Below are 19,260 nucleotides of genomic sequence, written 5' to 3' on the forward strand. Positions count from 1 at the left end.
AATGGGTTTGATTGCCTTGAGCGGCGAGGTTTTGTTATTCCCTTGTGTGTGCGTTGTGTTCCTTTTGTTCGTAATGGACAATTTAGCTCAACTGTAGCAAACTGTTTGGCCCGTCCTTGCTATGGTGCAATGATGCATATGTTTTCCTCACCGCCGCCTTCTTTAAGGACACTTTTAGTACACAAATTCTTTTGTGCCTCGAATTCCACCAAGATGCGAACCGGCGGAGAGGATCGTCTCTCTTTCTCCCTGCTTCATCCACCAGGATTTGCTAAGCCGGCTGGGCTCGCGCGGAAAGAAATTTGCCTTTCTGTGTGATCGTCATCCAGCACATCCGTCGTTGCGTTGACAAGCCTTCAGAGATCAACGATTGGACCGGCCAACAGCAAAAAAAAAATGCCCATCATACCACGGAACAAACAAACAAACGGTGAAATAACCCCCCCCCCAATGCAACCAAAGGGAAACACAGATTAGGGATTGCGGATCCAAACCCATTGTGCTGGGCCGTGCAAATCCTTTCTCCAAGTTGGCGTTTGTTTCTTCTGTTTTTGGCTGCCTTCCTCCGGAGTTTTGTCTTTGTTGTACGCTCTGCTTACCCCCTGTTTTTGCAACTGTTCGCTGAAACATTTTAGAAGGGCAAACGTGGCAGACAGGCTTGGATGGCAGCGGGGAGGGACGCGCAGGTCGTTTTTTGAAGCTTTTTGTTCGGTAGCAGTGCACCATCGGGGATGCGGTGCATCGACACTGCATATGCAGCCGACTTTATCGGATCGATTTCGGAGTAACTGTTGGCCGAACGGACTCGTGTGAATTTGGACGGACGCGATCGTGGCATGGAAGCGGGATTGGATTGATTGGATGAAATACGTCGACGAGTGTGATTGAAATAGTGAGCGGAACGAGAAAGAGAGAGAGAGAGAGAGATAGAGGGAGAGAAGGAGAATCACATATGTGCTAGAATGTGCATCCCAGCGTGGTTCGGTTTGGGGGAAACTGTGAGAAACTGTTGTCAAGAAAATTGGCCATCCAATTAAATTGGGCTCCGGGGGTTCGGTTCTGCACAGCACCAAGCCACTACAAAAAGCAGAGAATGTGCGGAAAGAATTGTCCAAAAATCTCCCACATGCTTGGCGGGCATTTTTCACGTGCAGGTTTTCGCTTCATTGTGGTGGACCATTCGGTTTGTTGTATTGTTTTTGAATGTGTCCTTTTAGCTCAAAACGTGTGCAACTCGGGAAAGAAAACAAAACGATTTTGCATATGCATTTTATTTAATTTGATTGGATGTTGCGGCAGAAGCATGACGAGCGTTTCGAGCACATCGGTGTTGTTATGCGACGAAGCGTTTCATCCAGTGCTTGCTTCAGCTCTGTTGTGAATAATTCTTTTACAGAGAAAAGAGAAGCCAACGCTTTAGCACAAAACAATATACCAGTTAGCTAAACATACTAGTTCAATCAAATGTTGTTTCCCCTCCTTTGCGGTACAAAAATTGCACATAATTTTCAGTATACAGTGACAACTCCTCCTGCCCGACCCAAACGACGATCCCGAACGATTCCAGAAATGGAAGCGCCATGCTAATAATGCAATATTTATTCATATTTCAAATTATAAACAAATCAAAACGCAACGATCAAAACATGAAGCCCGTGGAGCGATCGAAACCGGCACAGGATAACCGAAATCCGTTGGCAGTAATATATTTCTCCACGGAATAAGCGGAATCGGCATGTGTAAGAGCCGCACGCGCATAAATCAATTCTGCGGCGATTTGGGGCGGTTTTTTGTTGCCGTGGTGGTGTGCCGTTGTGCTTCGAATTATGGGTCAGTGATGAAATGATTAAGGGTTTCACTAGAATCGGTATTAACGTCTCCATTTGGGCACGAATGTTGAGCCCGTTACCGTGCCTTCGCAAGATGTTTAATGTGTCGAAACAAGTACCGAAGGGATGGACATGCAGCCAAGAGGGAAATCATCCCCAGTGTCATACAGAATGGTGAGAAAAAAAGCAAAAAGAATTAAAAAAAAGAAACGAACTCGTAGGCGACAAGACGAGCCTGCACGGACACCTGTGCTACCTTAATGAAGACATTAGCCCTTAAGTGCAACGCCTAAGGAGCGTTTCTCCTCCCATTCGACCAGAGCCCATTTCCGCTGCAATCTTGCTTGTTTTTACGATAAGCGCAGTCAACAAAAACAACCGGCCCCTACCCTTCCGACCGGTCCCTTAGGGCGACAGATCGCCCGAAGGATGGCAATGGCAAATGGTCTTTCCCCTAAGCGAGGAACCATAAACGGCAAACAAACCAAATTTCAGTTGCAGCGCCACTAAACCGATGTAATGAACTTCGCTCGTCCGCACTGCTTGCTGCTTAATTGTGTTATAATATTTGTTTTCCATCGTGCCCCGCATCATGCTTCCACCTGCTTCCTTTAGCCGCAAAAAAAAAAAAAACAACGGAAAGTCGTAAGGACGGTTTACGCCCTGGGAAGGTGTTCCCGCAACTGGGGGATCCGCGCACGTTCGTTAATGAGTTTACAATAATTCTCACACTATATCAGCACGGTTTATGATATGGTGCCGCTGTGGGAAAGAAAATCATTGCCCTGGGGAGAGTTCAGTGCGACAAGTGCGTGTGTGTGTGACCTCTTCCCGGGGCCACTGCAGTTCGGGCAGAGACAGTTGCAGCGAGCCGCGAACACTTCACCTTGATCATGACCGACCGAAATAAACAAACGACTATAAAAATGTTACAAGGGGCAGCGAAGAGAACAAGATTTGAAGAAAAAAGAGACTGCATTTTTGGCCGTTGCCAACGGATCATGTTCACAGCAGTGTTGGGTGGGTTTTTGGAGTTTTGGTAGTTTCACCACCCCCTCCCTGGTTTCGTTCGTTACTGGAATGCTTTTGGGGAATATTTTTCACTCTTTATGACACTCGTTTCCCAGCTGATAATTAATTTATATATACCTCTAATTAACGGTGCATAAATTACTAACGCCGGTAGGTAGAACGATGGATGGCATCGTCGCACCCGCAGGGGGTTCGGCCACATCGGGCTGCTGGTGATCATTTTTGCTTTTTTTCTGCTCTCCCTCTCTCAGGAAACATTGTACTGTGTAAATGTGAGTTTTTTTTCCGCGCTGTAAGTTGTTTGCTGCACAACCAACCCGCCCACAGATGGGTGGTAATTTCACTTAAGATTTTGATTGATCATAAAAAAAATATTATTATTATTATTGACAGCGTCTGGTATGCGTTTAAGCGCAACACCTCCTAAATTAACCGTCCGCTGCGAAGAGTGTGTGAAACTGTGGGTCTCATCATATTGGAAAAAATCACACACAAGCGAATATTTGCTCCTCTAAACAGAATAAAAAACAAAACCAAAAAAAACAAGTAACTTCTTCCCGGTGTACTTTGCAATTCGTTCCCGCCAGCCCAAATACACCATGGGAGAAGTATTTTCACCAATGTTTTTTAATCGGTAATTTGGCGACTCTTCCGGCTGTCGAACAGGGAGAGGGAGGTTAGTTGTGCCGTTGTATACTTGTTCTAGCGCTCCTAGATAGAAGATATTAAAGCAGAATTCCCCCCTTGGACGGCACTGCCAGCGCCTGCTAAACCCTATTTTGGTCAATTTAATCGAACAAGCCCGCTGACAAGCACACAGCACAAACGAAAAATTACCGCACTCTGGACCAAACGAGCCAAATCTAATCGCCAGAAACTGGCATGAGCTTAATTACTGTGACTAACAAGGACGGAGCGAACACCGACCCGCAACCACTGCCCAGCCAATGGATGGGTGGGCAAAGAAAGGGGAAACACAACGCTGGCGCAAATGGGGCTCGCCAGTGTTCCCGTTTCTGTTCCGGCGCAACGGAACCGGCGACTAATAAAACAACGTTGTTTGCTGCCATTTCCGATTACGATTTCGCGGCCCGTGTAAATCGGCACTTGTTTTGTTGTATTTTGTTTTTTTTTTCTGTAGTTGATGTGCTTGAAAGAGGTAAGAAAAGGTATCATACTCATTGCTAATGTGGCTATTGTTTTCTGTGTGTGTGTGTTGCGGTTTCTCAGAGCGATAGAGCATTCTTGCCGACATTCGTAGCTAACAAGGTACATCCATAATAGAAGATAGCCCCTTTAATGTGCAGTTTAAGCACAGAGATAAGGTCAGTACATTTCGGGTGTTTAGAAAAAAAAACATTCAAATTATCAACGTTATTTCAATGCTTCAAAGTTTTAAGGTAGAAAAAAAAAGAAACTTCAAACACATTCATTACATTTCTAGATGAAAAGTAAGCACTCGTTCCCACAATAGCACCAACACAGTTTTAAGGCTTCCGCTAAACATCGCATACGTTTCGAACGCCGGCAAAATAGGCCGGCCCTCAGCCGCCTGCCCAGTCATCGAAAGCAACACGATATTAATAATAACAGCAAATGAGTTTTTAATGTCCGCACTGTTTGTTCTACCGTTCGCACGACGGGTGGGGCATTTTCTTCACCTCCACGCTTCCTCCTGCAGATCGCCGAGCGGGGTGCGCGTTCGACGCGTCCAATCGGATCAAATCGTTCAAACACCGACAGGACTGCCAGCACACGACAGCGGTTCGTCGCTTTGGACAGCCCGTTGAAGTCACCGCATCAGAAGCAATCTCTACCATCGCCCCCACATCCCGCGCCCTATGCTGTGAACGGGCAACGGGCTGACAACCGCGGTCAGCCGCACGCCGCGGTCGTCGACAGCCCAAATTGTGATGTTTAGTTGGCGGGGCGTCATGGGCGATCGTAGACACCCGCCGGACGCCTGTAATAGATCAGGGTCCCAAAAGGTGCAGCGCCGAGGGACTGGCGGAGCAAACACAGCGTCCAAGCAATGAACTGGATCGGTATGTGACAACCAAACCGAGCAGCAGCAGCCACCGCCGTCGCCTTCGTCTGATCGCACGATGAACAAGCGGAATTTGGGTTTCCCGTGTACGGGGTCGACCAGCCGGCACACATACACACCTTTGCGGACGAGTGGCGATCGACGGTGATGATCGTTCTTGATTCGCATGATTCGGTCACCCTGTTGAATCCACCTTCCACACCCCTTCCCTCCAAGGTTCGTTCCGTCGTGTGGGATGACTCAAGTTCTGCCGCCATCTTCTTCCCTTCAGGAGTCCAAAAAAAAAAAAACAGCGGGAGAACAATAAGCCAGCGCACGGAAGGAATGATAATAGTAATGACGATAATGAGAAAAAATATGATTGGTTTTTAATTTCATACACCTTGGTGTATGTGTTTTCTCTCTCTCACACTATCTCTCTCTTTCGTACACACGCTATCCCAAGCGTATTGCTACGATCTGGCAGTGCGTTTACGATCGGCTTGGAAAGCTTTTGCAGCGACGACCAAAGGTGCACGGGTGATCGTGGTTCTTACGGCTGAACTCACCCGCTAAGCTGCTCGATTGCAATTTCGATCCCAAAATCGTCCGATTCCACCTTCATCTCATCGGACAAGAATGGCGACTGCAAATAGGCGACGAACGGACCATTCTGCTGGATTGGAAGTATAATTATTTCTCTTAATGTTTTTCCCTGTTTTTCTAAAGCCATTTGACCCTGGTTCCATGAGACTGCACTAGGAAGTTTATTGGGCCATTTCGACGAAACTTAACAATTGTGACCGTCAATCAAAAAAGTAGACAGATGCTCGTGTGTTTGAAAAAAAAAGAGGGATACAATACGTAAAAAACACATTAAGACAGACAATTGTCCATTAACCGAATTTTATATCAATTTCAATTGTCAGTATGGCGTACAAAGGTGACTTAAGATAACAAAAAAAAACTTTTTAAACAAGAGTTACAACATGTTTGACTCGGAACCTAATGGAAACGATATCTCAAATATTTACAAAAATATCAATAAAAACAAAAATGTAAACAAGCATGTTTGTCACTTACTCGCAGCAGAGCGGACCAGCAAAAAAAAAAAAAAAAAGACACACTCCGTGTCGTCGTGGTCGATCTACAAAATTTTGTCCCACCAGTTTCCAAAACATTACATATCCCATCCAGACCCCAGACCTTGATCAAGCCCGATCTTATTATATTCGCTCACATCGTGCGGGTGACGAGCGACATGACATTTTATTTCCACTTCACCACCTCCCTCTGCCTGCCAGGCTCCACACACCGCCCTTTTTAACACAAAATCCTTTCCTCGCTCAAACTCCAAATTCCCATTCTGTCTTACTCTTTTTCCCTGCGCGGGTACACTCGGTATCCATTCATGCCACTTGTTATCAATCCGTTTAAATCGCTTTTGATGCACTGCGACACATTCTCACATTCTTCACTTGCGTACACGCGTACGGCCCCCTTCGCCTCATGGTTCGATTTCTTTTCCATTTTTTTTTGTTTTTTGCTATTGCAGGCAAAGCCCTGGTGCACCGTAAACGGGACCGCAGCCAAACGCGGCCGGTGGTAGCGGCGGTGAGAAGAACATTAAACTTTAAAGAAAGATATTCATCAATTCTCATTACTTTCAGTTAATCGGAGAACAATGTGTACGAAAAAAAGGAAAAGCAAGAACAACGATGCAAAACAACAACATGAAGGGGCACCCTTGCGATCAGCTACACGGTGGGATCTGGCGTACGGTTTGATGCAAAACGGTGCAAAGGAAAAGGCTTGACAGTGTCTGTGTGTGAGAGAGACGGAGAGCTCCGAGATGGACCGACATGGATCACGCGCAGCAATCCGACAGGGGTTCGTGTCGCATCCATGCGTTCAAGTCTTTCCTCACAGCAGAAGCGTGAGTAGGTACGCTTGCGAGCAAACAGGAAGGGGGTTTTAACATTATTCTCTTACTCTCTTTCTCTCTGTCTCTGTCTCTGTCTCTTTCTCCGGGTTGAATTCCTCACCCCATGATAGAAGAACAATTTTCCTTCGCTTTGGGGTTCTGCCCTTGCATCTTTCATGATTGAACTCTATCTACATGCCTCTCGCACTGTTTATCCCGGTGACGCCAACTTTTTTGTTTCTTCGCGTGTATTTTTTTGTTTTTGTTTTTGCTGCACTCCACCCTGAAAGAAGAGCCTCCAAAACACTCTACCAAAAATGCTGGGCCACTCCCTTTTCGCTATTACTCATTTCTTTTGGTGTGTTTTTTTTTTGTTGTTGTGTATGGTGGGATCGTGTCTGCCCTCTTGCGAGTTGTTAAAATTGCAATCATCGCAACGCACTGCACACACCTTCTCTTGCAAACGGAGCGCACCGGCTGCAGCGGTAACGAATGAGGTGCGTTCGATTAGGACACACACACACACAGCAATGGCGACGATGAGCGGAATAAAACAAAGATCAATTTTCACTTACCGCACCACCACCGGCCGCGGTGTGTACACCTTTTTGCAGGATATTAAAGGTTCATTTTAAAAATCACACAGTGCTTGTTTCGATGCTCGAAACGGGAAACCATGTAATCATCCGATTGAAACGCTTTGCAGGATAAAACAATCGATCGCGCTTCTACGTGTGGTTGACAGTTGTTTTTTTTTTTTTTAATACGAATGTGCAACGCTATGTGTAAGGAAAGTTTTCCCCTGCGTGTCCACTCTCCCGGCCAGCCAGCCAAAATGCATGCGGTCGACAACAGTCGATCAAGTTGTTATGCGTTCGTGATAAATTAGTACAAGGAAATTATCGGCTCTCGCTTATCGCAAATTAATTAAAAATTAACCACCATTCGATGGCAGGATGCAGATAGTGCACTGTTCGCGCATGCCCGTGCTGGCCACGAGTACGGCGGGCAAGTGGAACAGAGCAGCAACTAGCGAAAAGGACTTTGGGGTCGTTTGTTTGGTTGCTGCAACGGCTGAGGACGGCTACGACTCTGCCGCATCGATCTGGCCACTCACCACGCAAGCAAAGGGAGGGGAAAGAAAGAAAAAAAGGAGCCAGGGACATGGAGGATCGTGTTCCCGAGATCGATTGGTACGCCGGATTCTAAGAACATAAATCCGGGCCTGTCGCTTACCTTTCGGTCGCGTCATTAGTGATACGTGGAAATTGTCCCGAAAACCCGAATGGCCCAAGGGAGAGTTTCGCAAGCGCACCGGAATGGGGGGGGGGGGTAAAGGGATCTCTCAAGAGATCGAGAAGAGAATCGCTTCACAATCTGTGTATAAGTTCTTTTTTTTTCTCGTTTGCCTCTGGTCCATTTCACAGATTGCAGCTTGATAGCAGCGGTGCTACCACACGGTGCACAGGGCACAAAAGCGTACGGTGAAAATCGCTGCAAGCCCCCGGAGAGGATGCCTCGGAGGGCTGAATTTAATGATGACATAAATTTTTGCGACAATTCACCGCGGCGCGGCTTACACCAGAAGGTTCACCTGTTTTCGTCACATGTCGTTGTTTTTTTTTCTCTCGCGCTTCCCTCGGTGCTACACCGCTTTCTTCCCCGGTGTGATAAATAACAAGCGAGATAGAAAGAACGAGAGAGTGTGTGTGTGTGTGCGAGAGGGTTTGAAAAATTGATTGCCCTTAATCCGGCAGTACAGTGTCATATCCCGAGAGTGCCGGGACGGTTCTATGGGTGATGTGGAGCCGTATTCCGTTAGCGGGACACACAATGCGGACGACCACACCCCACACCAATCGATCACGATTGGATGGGCGGGAGCGACATGATTTTGGGCGATCGATTCGAGCGCGGTCGAAACTAATTAAAAAGAAGCACCCGCAAATTGGGGCTCATTTATTCTCGTGCAGTTTGTTGCAAACGGTGCAGCAAGAATGCTGAGGATGTTGAGCTTTTTTTTCTCTCACTCTCTTCGTACTTCAGGTATATTTATTATGCCGAGATTGTTGCGATGAGGCAATCGATGAGAACGTTTCGATAAGCGTCGAATGCGACACATGACATGTCAAGCACTGTCACAAGCAATAAATTAGACAGAATTATTCCATCCTCATCATTATCACCACCGAACAGTGTCATGTCAGCGGAGCAAAGATTAAAATTCAATTTTCAACCCATCTTAAAAAGCAGCTAAACTTTGAATTTTGTTTGACAGCATTGCATAACTTTAGGAGGTACCGTCGAATGCTTGAAAAAAAAAAATGAAAATTCCACATAAAATCTGCTCTTCTCGTATTAAAAACACTTTTATAGCTCCATTACTGCACCGGGTGGAAAACACTCATATTTGTGTCACTTTACACGAGCATTGCTGCGGAACAATGGAAGCCTACGCTTCCTGCAGAAGATGCAACCCACCACGGCACCGAAGTGACGCTCCGGCCGATAAGACTGCGGTGGTGATTACGATGACATTAACCGTGGGCGAGCGAATTCGACGCAGGGGGGCGATAACGCCGAGCTGTGCCAGCACAACAAACGGTGCCGCCCCGGTAGTGTCGATCTGACTCCTGATGATCACGCTAATGGTAGCGTTGGAGGATTGCGCCGCAATGATTGCATTGTGCGAATGGAGCGTCTAATAAAGCTATTACCGCCACCGACAAAGCGGTTGGCACACAATTATGGACCTCGATGTTGATGGGGAGAATGATGATGATGATGATGATGATGATGAGGATATATTTGGCTCTCGGGTGGAGACACATGCGGATACAGGACACCCTTTGCTCGCCCGCAGTAAATTACTCTCTGGGGACAGACAATCGCTTTTTTTTGGAGCCGTCAACCAGACCAGCGAGGTAGCGAGATTGTTGTTGACTCAAGCAAATGAACCAATGGAAGAAGGCAAAAGGGTCTGTGTGTTGCAATAATTATAATTTTTTTTCACAATCGCCAATCACTATACTTTGGCGAGTACGAGCATAAAAAACACACACACAACTGGATCCAAAAGCAGAGCTAACGACCTTCCCAATTAAATAATTTATCTTTCGGTGAATTATGGCCGTGGCTGAATCCTTGGAGCCTCCAAATCTTTTTTTTTTATACTGCGAACGGGAGATTTTTTGTTTGTTTGTTTCTCCCCCCCCCCTGGAAACACCACAAAATGGTTGCCCTTTTCCCTAACCTTTTGAGCCGGACCAGCCACAGCCGGGCCTGATTAAGCAAGACTGTTTGTCTTAAATGTCGAGCAACACCCAGGAAACATCCTAATGATTTGGCAAACAAGATGTGCACAGTGTGATTATTGCCGAGGCACGACCATGTCTGGAACCCTTTTTTTTCGTTATTCGTTCGTCAAATCAGTCCCTAAAGTAACCGCAGAAAAAAAGAAAAAAGCAACAACACCAAAAGGAACAACCATGGGCAGTGCGAAACAGTTCAACCAAACAAACCCAAACCAGTCGAATGGGGTTCGATCTGCAGCTGGCAATGGTACCGGTCAGACAACGTACGTCGCTGAAAGACGAAAAGTTAGCAAACGCGGTCGCTGCTGTGGTCTTTGGAGCTTCGCAGAAGGAAACTCATCCATCTGCACAACCCCTGGACGAACCAAAATCCGTACTGGAGGCCGAGGAGTGATTATATAGGCCTCGTTCGGTTTTCCCGCTGGAAGTTGGAGCACGCTGCAGGTACGCTTTTTTCGTCCCGTTGCTCGCAGGGGTAGAAAAGATGCGCCAGGAAGTAGCGCCGCGAACGGGGAAAAGGGAATTCTCCTTATGAAATCTTCTCCGTGCTTGAAATTGAGCTAAAATTATAGGTTAAAACCTTCTTCCCCGTCTGTGCCACGGCAGAACGGACCAGGCGTCCGGGCGAAGTGCTTTCGTCTTGGGGCTCGTACGAACCGATTTTTCGATATCGAATAATGGTCGTCGGCGTCGTCGTCGTCGTCGTCGTCGGGTTGCTCGCAATATGGCGCAGGATATTTGGACAACAGGAACGGGGTTCCCATTCCGCGCCCGAGTCGAGTTGACCGCTCAATTTGCCACTATCATCACCATCGATCGCGACCGTCCCCCGTGTCTCGGACGATCGCCGCGGCCGTGCTGGCACTGTTTCGGTACGACCGGCGACCGGCCATCTTTTGCTGCGTGTGTTCGCTTCGCTTCCACGGCCTCCGACTGGCGACCATAAATAGCGCCGTCGCGTTCTACTCATTTGCAGCGGAGGCTTCCTTGCGACCCACCCGGTTCGGTCCGCACCATATAAGAAGCTAATTGCTGGTTGTAAAACTATTTACCATAGACTGTTGCTTTTCCCACTCATTTAAAGTGGAGTGCGTTTGGGGCGGGAGCGCGGCATGGCCCCCTCGGTTATGTTAAATGCTTTGCTTTACTCCCGCTCCCTCCCAAACCAACCCAGCGCTAATCTGCCTATTTTCTTTTGCATTCGTAGAAACTGCTTTCGCTGTTCTATTTGCGTTCGGGCAGCAGGGCCGGCGGCGCAGGCAGCGAAAGACTAAATCCATCCCTGCCTTCCTTAAAGGGATAGGATTGGAGCCCTCACGTGGTTCACAGCCGCCTAGTCACACACATACTCCCTGGGTCTTGGGTGGAAGCATAACAAACGTATCACTACTACCAACCAAAGCAAAGCCAACGGACACCACACGCTGCAAACACGGTAAGTGCAAACAAACAGTGCGCGCGACCGCCCAAGGCTAGAACAGTGCTACGAGTGTGTATGTGTGCAGAACATTAAAAAGAAAACACAACCGTTTCGTTCGCTCGGGACAAAAGGGTAATCCAGGCCCAGTCCAAAGCGCCCCCCCCATGCTAGTGGCGAATATGTAAATCATGTCAAGTATGCTCGACCTCACTCCGCACTGGACAGAGTGCTCCCGTCAGCCCCACCAATATGCCGGCGAGAGGTGGCGCTGGTGGGGCTTTGCTATTTAAAGCACTTCCTTGCGCGAAAGATGGGTTTGTTTTTTGTTTATTTTTATTTTTTTGCTCCTACTCCTTCTGCTTTTCACAGCAGAAAACATGTGTCGAAGTAGTTTGAACCATTGAGCGCGTGACATGATACTTGTGCGGGATGTAAAGCCGAAGTGCGTGCATTGCTCGATGGCCGATGAATCATTGTGCACCGCGCTTCGCTACAGGAAGGAGGGCACTCCTCCCCCCCCCCCTCTCCTCTCCCACAGAACCCCAAGCGACTGACAAAGGGGAAAGGATAAATGAACACTCCCCAACGGCAAGTGGCTGGCGGATAAGCAAGCTGCCCGTCAAGCAACGCGTAACAACTGCCAGTAGCAAACACATCATTTATATTTCCTCTATCGTTGCGCATTGGGAAGCAAAGGAGGAGAAAGAAAAAAAGAAGAAAGCTACAACTGAAGATTAATGAAGGAGTCGTTGTGTTTTTCGTGTTTATCTAACCACTCGACCGCTGCCATCTAATTGATCCCCGAAGGCCTTTTCATTCCCGTTTTGAAGAAGCAGTTTGCGCAACAGCACGCTTTGGCGTGGTGTTTGGCACACAGAAAACAAATTCTGCAGGGCGCGCGATTGGAAACTCTTCAATCTAGCCATATTTAACCGGCAACTCCCGCCTCCCCATAAAAAAAGGCCCGTCAGCAACACATCGGGCGCGACACACTTTATCAATATTCATCATCACGATCGCACTGGTGCCAAAAACAGTGAGTGTAGTGCTGCCGGCTGCCGGCTGCTTCCGTGCCATGCGTAACCTCTAACCTACGCTACGTTACGCGGAGAGGACCGACGTTTGCATGCGAAAAACGAAACGATCCAGCAACGAGACCTGCCCCTACCGAAAGCTCCAACACACCGTTCGTTCGCCATGATTCGCCATGATGCACCCAAAACGGGCGTGAAGCTGAATCGAAGCGCAGCGGGAAGGAGAGTCTAACAGCACCCCCATTTCCGCGGGTGCTAGGTCATTATTTTCGCATAAAAGCTTCGTAATGCTTAAACCGAACTGCCACCGGTCCCGTGACGGGGGTTATGTTGCGTTGCTTTGGTGCGAGAAACACTAAAAAAAACCCCCGGTAAAACCCCGCAAGCCATAAGCAAGCTTTTGTGAAACTTAATCCGTCTTGCCGCGCGGCATCAGAACGCGAAGCTTGTCCATTCGCAGGGAGTGAGTTTTATTTTCGGTCTGGTTTTGAAAACTGTCCTCAAATGTTTCGGGAGTTGAGAAACCTTTTTGTATGGGGTTTTTAATACAAATACATTTTAATACAAAATCTAAAACCAATGCTGTGCTGCTCTAACTTTTTTTTCCAGTTTGCATCAACAAGACGAACACACAGCGATTTGGAATGTCGTTCCGGCCCCGTGGAAGTTTGCGCGACAGGTTGCGATCGAGCAGGAATGTAGCTGACATCGTTTTTCACTCCCACACACTCCCCAGCTTCCGTCGCCTTCGTTCACCGTTAGCCTCATTAGCGACGATTATGATTTTTCAGTAGTTCACTCCACCCGGTTCCTCCAACCCAAAACAAAAAAAAAGCGCCAAAAAAAGCCCCAACCAACCACGGGCTCCACATTCCCATGGGCAGCCCGAAGCGCACGGAACGGAACGGATCATAATCGTAAATTCTCGTAAATTAACGAATCATAATTTCACGGACTTCGATTATGTTTAGACAAGCTGTCGGCGCGCTCGGGGCCAACTCAACTTTATGGGCCGCCTCTTCCGCTCTCCCTGCTGGAAGCAATGGCAGCAAGGTGTCCTCCGCTCTAGGAATCTTGTCCACACACTATGCTTCATGTGCTTTCCCTAGCTCCCCAAATAAAACAACAAAAACGGGGTAAAATAAAAACACGCTTCACATCGTCGACAATCGACCATCCCCCCAGTGCGCGGACCACCCGGCATTTGTGAGCGAATAAGTGCTGCGCCCGGCCCGAGCCCAGTAGCCCAGGAGTCCCGGCTGAAAACCGAACGTACACACACACACACACACACACACACACACACACACACACACAAACACACCACACTGGGGCGTTATGTCGATCGAAGGCATCGATTTTTTAATAGCCTTTCTTTCCAACCATCGCCGGCACATTTTAATGGCTTCCAAATGGCTGGACGTATGGGGAGCAAACGGGGCGGCTTCCCGCGGTGCGGTTCGATTTCATAATTGTGTGCCCACTCTCGCCCCCTCGCCCGCTTCTTCCCATACAGTGGAATTCAGCTTTTCCAATTCAAATGCCCACCACCTGAGAGTAGGGCAATAAAAGCAAACCAAAGAACGGAGAGGGGTGACGAGGGAAGGAATGGTCCGGTTTAAATACGTCGCCCGGAGGCGTAGATAAAACACGGCCGATAATGATCATGAACACCTGATGAAAAATGTCCCGATCCCGAATGTGACGATTGCGGGAAGAGGACCACTTTCGATTTGCCCCCCCATCCCCTTTACTCCCAGCCTCCCCAGACAAGGTATGCTTACGCGAGGGGAAGTTCTATTTCGCAAAACGAAACCTGTCATTGCGGCTTGGCATGAGTCGCTCGGAAGGGTTCGTTGCTTGTGTCGAAGAATTGGGCACGAATAGATCCACCCGAGAACTGCTGCGCGTTGCTTGGCTACCGAAATAAAAGATCGTTATCTATGGCTGGCAGCATTGGGCTTCCTCTCCCATCCATTCGCTGATCGCCCCGGTTTTCGCTCATCCTGGTGGGAACGTTGAAATCGTAAGCTTTTAGCCTCCGCAGCATCAAGCGACGAAACGCTAGACGCAGAGTGTGGGGGAAGGATTTTTACGACCAGCGCGCGCGTTCCAAGCGGTTTATTACTTGTCATCGCATTACAAGCGGCTAAAGCGGCTGTATTCAATTTACATACCGCCACTTTGCTGGTTTTAGTATCCGGCTAAACCATCCTCCTTCCTTGGCGGCCCCACCAAACCAATCGCCATCCGGATGATGAAAGCCTTGGCCACGACACAAACGGAACCGGTGCGCACATTCTGCCGCAGAAGAGGGAAAACGAAGCCCGCGGGAAGTCACAGCAGTCTGTGAGAAATTTGGAGAACTCATGCCAGAGCTTAGAAGGGAGTTTGTGGGGTGGGAGGAGAGTTTCTGGTTCTTTTACGGGATTAGAGACGCAAGAGAGCGAGCTTGTGCGGCACGATTTGCCCGATGAAACAAAATAATCGAAAGAGATCTTTAAAAGGGCATTGTTTTAAGCTTCTTTGGCGGAAGGTTATGTTAATGTTTTTGCTGTAAATTGCCTTGCCTCAAGCTGACCATACTTCACCGCTGCTAATCCTTTTAAGAGTGAATCCAACGGCAAGCGTTTTAGAAAAGAACGAAGGAAAAAGGAAGGATCCAAGTGTGAAATGAACTATTAGACAGATTTAAAAGAAATATTGTGTGAAAAATGTGGACTTTCATTAATTGTTTGTCAGCTTTTTTTGCAGCAAATGATCCGCATAACTATCCGTGGCAGATAATGAATTGTATCGATGTATCGATTCTCTCTCCCAGACCCCAACGTCATTAGCGCAGGACTACTGGAAAAATGGCTCCACAATTACTCTCTTTCAAAGAGGGAATGCTCATGTGCGCCCCTTGTTTCCTGTATGGGGTGAAGGGAAATTATTCTGCAGACTCGTTTCGTTAAAACATAATGCAAACTATTTAACGAACCTTCGCTTTGGTCGGTGCGATGACAGCACTAAATGCTGCTGCAAAGCGTTCTAATAATAGAAGCAATATAAATTGCCCCCAATCAACCACACTCAGCTGTAATCTGGCGGGTGTGTAAGCTCTTGGTTATATTTTTTTTCTCCTGCGTCCAGACCCGCTAAAGACACCACTAACGCACAAACGCACCAGAGCTAGTAGTGGTGCACCTGCCGTTCGGAGTAGTATTTTTTGCACCGACGCACCCTCCGGTTTGTGCCTATTTTTGTGCCCTTTTTGTCATTTGATTTAATGCCATTCCAGACACCCCGGCAGTAGCGTTCGTAGAGCCAAGCCGCGGCGTCCGAGCGCGTCTGGGAAGTGCAGCAACGGGGGGACGAAAGGAAGTCAGAAGCTTCCGCATAAATCATCCGGTTCTTGGTCGGCCGGGCGCTGCGGCAGTGCTTCGGGAATACAGCAGCAGCAGCAGCCTCCGACGGTGCTACTGCAGAGCTGACCGAAAAGACGCGGAATCGCTGTTCTATGATTGTAAATCATTCTACATTGAAGAAAGAAAAAAAAACGGTGACAAAGAAGGTAGAAATGATGGGAAAGAGCTTGCTTTGCTAACAAACGGCAAAGCTTTGATAAATGGTGGTAAGTCGATCGTAAGACACACCGGAACGAATGCAAGACGGGCGGTTGGGAATGGTTTTGGAAAGTGTCACGTCAGTGGCGCACACAAACCGTCCTTATTTGCTTGCGAACCCGGGGGTCGGAATTTTCTGGACCAAGGCCATTTAAACACTAATCATTACCACCCGGTTGTGCAAATACTTTTTCCGATGAGTAGTGCAACAACAACAGCAACAAAAAAGACCTAAACCAGCAAAAAAACAAAAGCCACTGGTTTCTGGAGCCACAAAAGAAACGAAACAGAATGAGGGGTTCGTCGCCTGTTTCTAAACAAAGGTGGCTACGGGGAGCTCTGCCGCATTGAAGTCTTTCGTTGGTTCGAAAAGCAGCGGCTTCTTGGGAGCGTGGCTTGTTGAGGGAGAGGGACGCTGTTAAACTGTGTTTGCTTACCGGTTACGCCGTGTGTGTGTGTGTGTGTCCGCCGTCAGCTCCAGATGCTCATCTGCATGCTAATCTAGGCACAGCCACCGTTGGCAGCCGCCTGCATTCTTTGGCTGCTGATAAAAATCTCTTCTCCTGGGTGATGGTCCACGAGCTGCCCGGGCGCGCATTGCCGTTCCCGCCATCGCTCCCTTTGCTACTACCACCTGTGTGTGTGTGTGTGTGTGTTAGTGTGTAGCTTTGCGAAAGAGGGCGAAGGCGACCAGCAGACGACGTTGACAATGAGCACACGATGATGTTGATGATGATGATGAACCGGAATCGATCTATCGTCTGTCGATCCAATGTGAGCCCCGGTGGAGGGGTGGGTAGGGAGAAAAACGGGACGCTGGGTGGGGTGTGAGATGCACGAAGCCAGGAGCAGTACTTGACGGGGCGGACGGGGAGTGCATTGACACTAACACCAGCTCAACCACCAGTCAAAGGGGTACACTGCAGTGGCACTTTCGAACGGTAGCTCGCTAGCTACCTCGTCCCGTCCCGCCCTCAGAAACGCACACTTGTCACCCCTCTCTCGACTCAGCGCGCCGCGGGAACGATTCGTTATCTTGCACATCGACAGATAGAGGGGAGAAGGGGGGGTAACTACACTCGAATCTTTCACCGACCGAGCGCTGCGTTTCGGTTCGGAATGCCTTCCGGCGGATTCCACGCCACACTTTGGGTTCGGATTTGCGTTGCCTCCACACTCCACACTGACACTACATCTCGCCTGCCGTAGCCTACTTCTTGCATGTGTCACACCACCAAAACATAGCACGCTCTACAACTACGATGGTTTGCTGACGCGATGCTCATTTATGTTCGAGCACTGCAAAACATGCTTTTCACCAAGCACAATCAACACGCACGCGTTAGCTCTAACTTTGAGCAAAGCTTTGGTTCCGATTATCTCCCTTTTTTTCGAGTACAAGCACACACTTACTACGTACACTTTTCAAAGCTATCTTTTAAGCACGCACGAAGCATTTGCACACCAGCTCGGGCCGTGGTTCGATTCCACCTGTATCGGGCACATCTAGCCACTATTGCGTACAAAACATACCTGAACCTCGCGTAACCGTAGCGACAGCAGATGTGTGTCGATCAAAGTCAGTCATGGGACGTGAATGAGGCAGTGTCTTGCGTGCCACGGGTGGGACGACCCTTTGGCTGCCTGCTCCCGTGCCTTGGCGCGGCGTCTTTTCGTCCCGCCTGAAGCGGACCGTTTATCTTAGTTTATAGAAGAATTGATAGCATTTTTTTATTATTTCGGACTGTTAATCCAGCCGTGTTAAGCTGCTGTTAGATTACGGAAGGAAATTTAAAAAAAAACACACACACACACACGCCTCTTTGAAAAAAAATATTTCCCGGCTCACTCTCCACTGCCTCTCTCGCTTTACCGTGTACCTTCGCGCTGAGACGGACTGGGCGACTGGGACTACAGAGAAGAGGGAGAAAAAAATGCCACAAACACGTTCTACAAGAGCTGCACGCACACTAACCCACACTAACGGACACCTGTACGCCGAAGGGGGTTTCTATGCGACGGTACCACCACTACTACCACAGCAGAATGATGTTGCGGAGCAGGAGCAGCAGCATCCGATCACAATACCGCGTAGCGATCGATCGAGCGAAAGAAAATGCTGGCAAACATTTATGAAATAAACATTCCAGCGTTTTTCTTCTTTTACTACAGCGTGCAAGGAAAACTATAGCGCCCTATGATAAATGGACACCCCTTCGGACACGTTTCTTTCTCATCCACACGCACACACATACATACACACACAGTGATCTCCGTTGTTGAGAGTGTACGAGTACGAGCAAGACGGCCGATCGGCACATTCCACAAATTTTTCACCTAATCAATTTCCAACACTTCCGTAGAGATTTGTAACGCAAAAAGATACCAAACGAATGCACTTTTCCCAAGCACACACGCGTCCTGCTTGAATTGTTTGAGGCCGTTCACTTCAGTTTGCTTCGGACTGGCTGTCGTGACCAGCCACTGGGCAGCCCGTGGCTGTTCTCTCACCAACTTGGGTATTGATTCCAGCCTCTTTCGCCAGTAGCTCCACTCGCTACTAACGCTGGCACATGGTTTCCTTCACTAAAATATTATTTTCTATCACCTGCGTATGGCCAACAAACGATCACGCACGAAAAAATCCACCCACTAACGACGGCAAGTGTGATGGTGCGGTGGAACTAATAACAACAAACACGGTTCCGCACTCGTTTCGGCTGATAGAAGAGAGCACTTTGATCGGAGCAGGACGGGATCGGAAGATAAACCAGCCGCACGGTTGCTGCGGTGTAACGTAACCCAAGCAACAGTTATTCCAGCCGAGCATAAGCAGGCCTGTTCCAAGAAAATGCCGTTACAGTGACTGCGTCTCGTAACGGTTTGTGTCCTGGGTGGAAGCGTTACGGTGCGTTACCACCGTTGAATTAGATGCGTTACGATGCTGATGATCGTGTTTTAGCACAGTGGTAGTGTAATAGAACTGAATGATCTTTCTTTTTTTTAATTCGTCAGTAATAATATAGCAGATAACAGAGAAATATGTGAAAATTATGCAAGCAGAACTACGTCA

At 48.2% G+C, this 19,260-nt stretch overlaps 1 protein-coding gene across 4 annotated transcripts in view; it reads right to left on the reverse strand.

Annotated features, from left to right (window-relative positions):
* Positions 1 to 18,980, reverse strand: part of LOC121602743 (tetratricopeptide repeat protein 28) — a 114,539-nt gene extending 95,559 nt beyond the window's left edge. Inside the window, exon 1 of one of the 4 annotated variants that reach the window (XM_041931514.1) lies at positions 18,796 to 18,980. The gene's annotated coding sequence lies outside the window, so the exon portion shown is untranslated. Of the gene's footprint in view, positions 1 to 17,607; positions 17,959 to 18,067; positions 18,099 to 18,795 lie in introns of those variants that run through there. The other 3 variants (XM_041931525.1, XM_041931533.1, XM_041931520.1) reach the window with 3 other exon arrangements.
* Between the last annotated feature and the right edge of the window lie 280 nt (positions 18,981 to 19,260).

Source organism: Anopheles merus, chromosome 2R (genome assembly GCF_017562075.2).
Source record: "Anopheles merus strain MAF chromosome 2R, AmerM5.1, whole genome shotgun sequence".
NCBI lineage: Eukaryota > Metazoa > Arthropoda > Insecta > Diptera > Culicidae > Anopheles > Anopheles merus.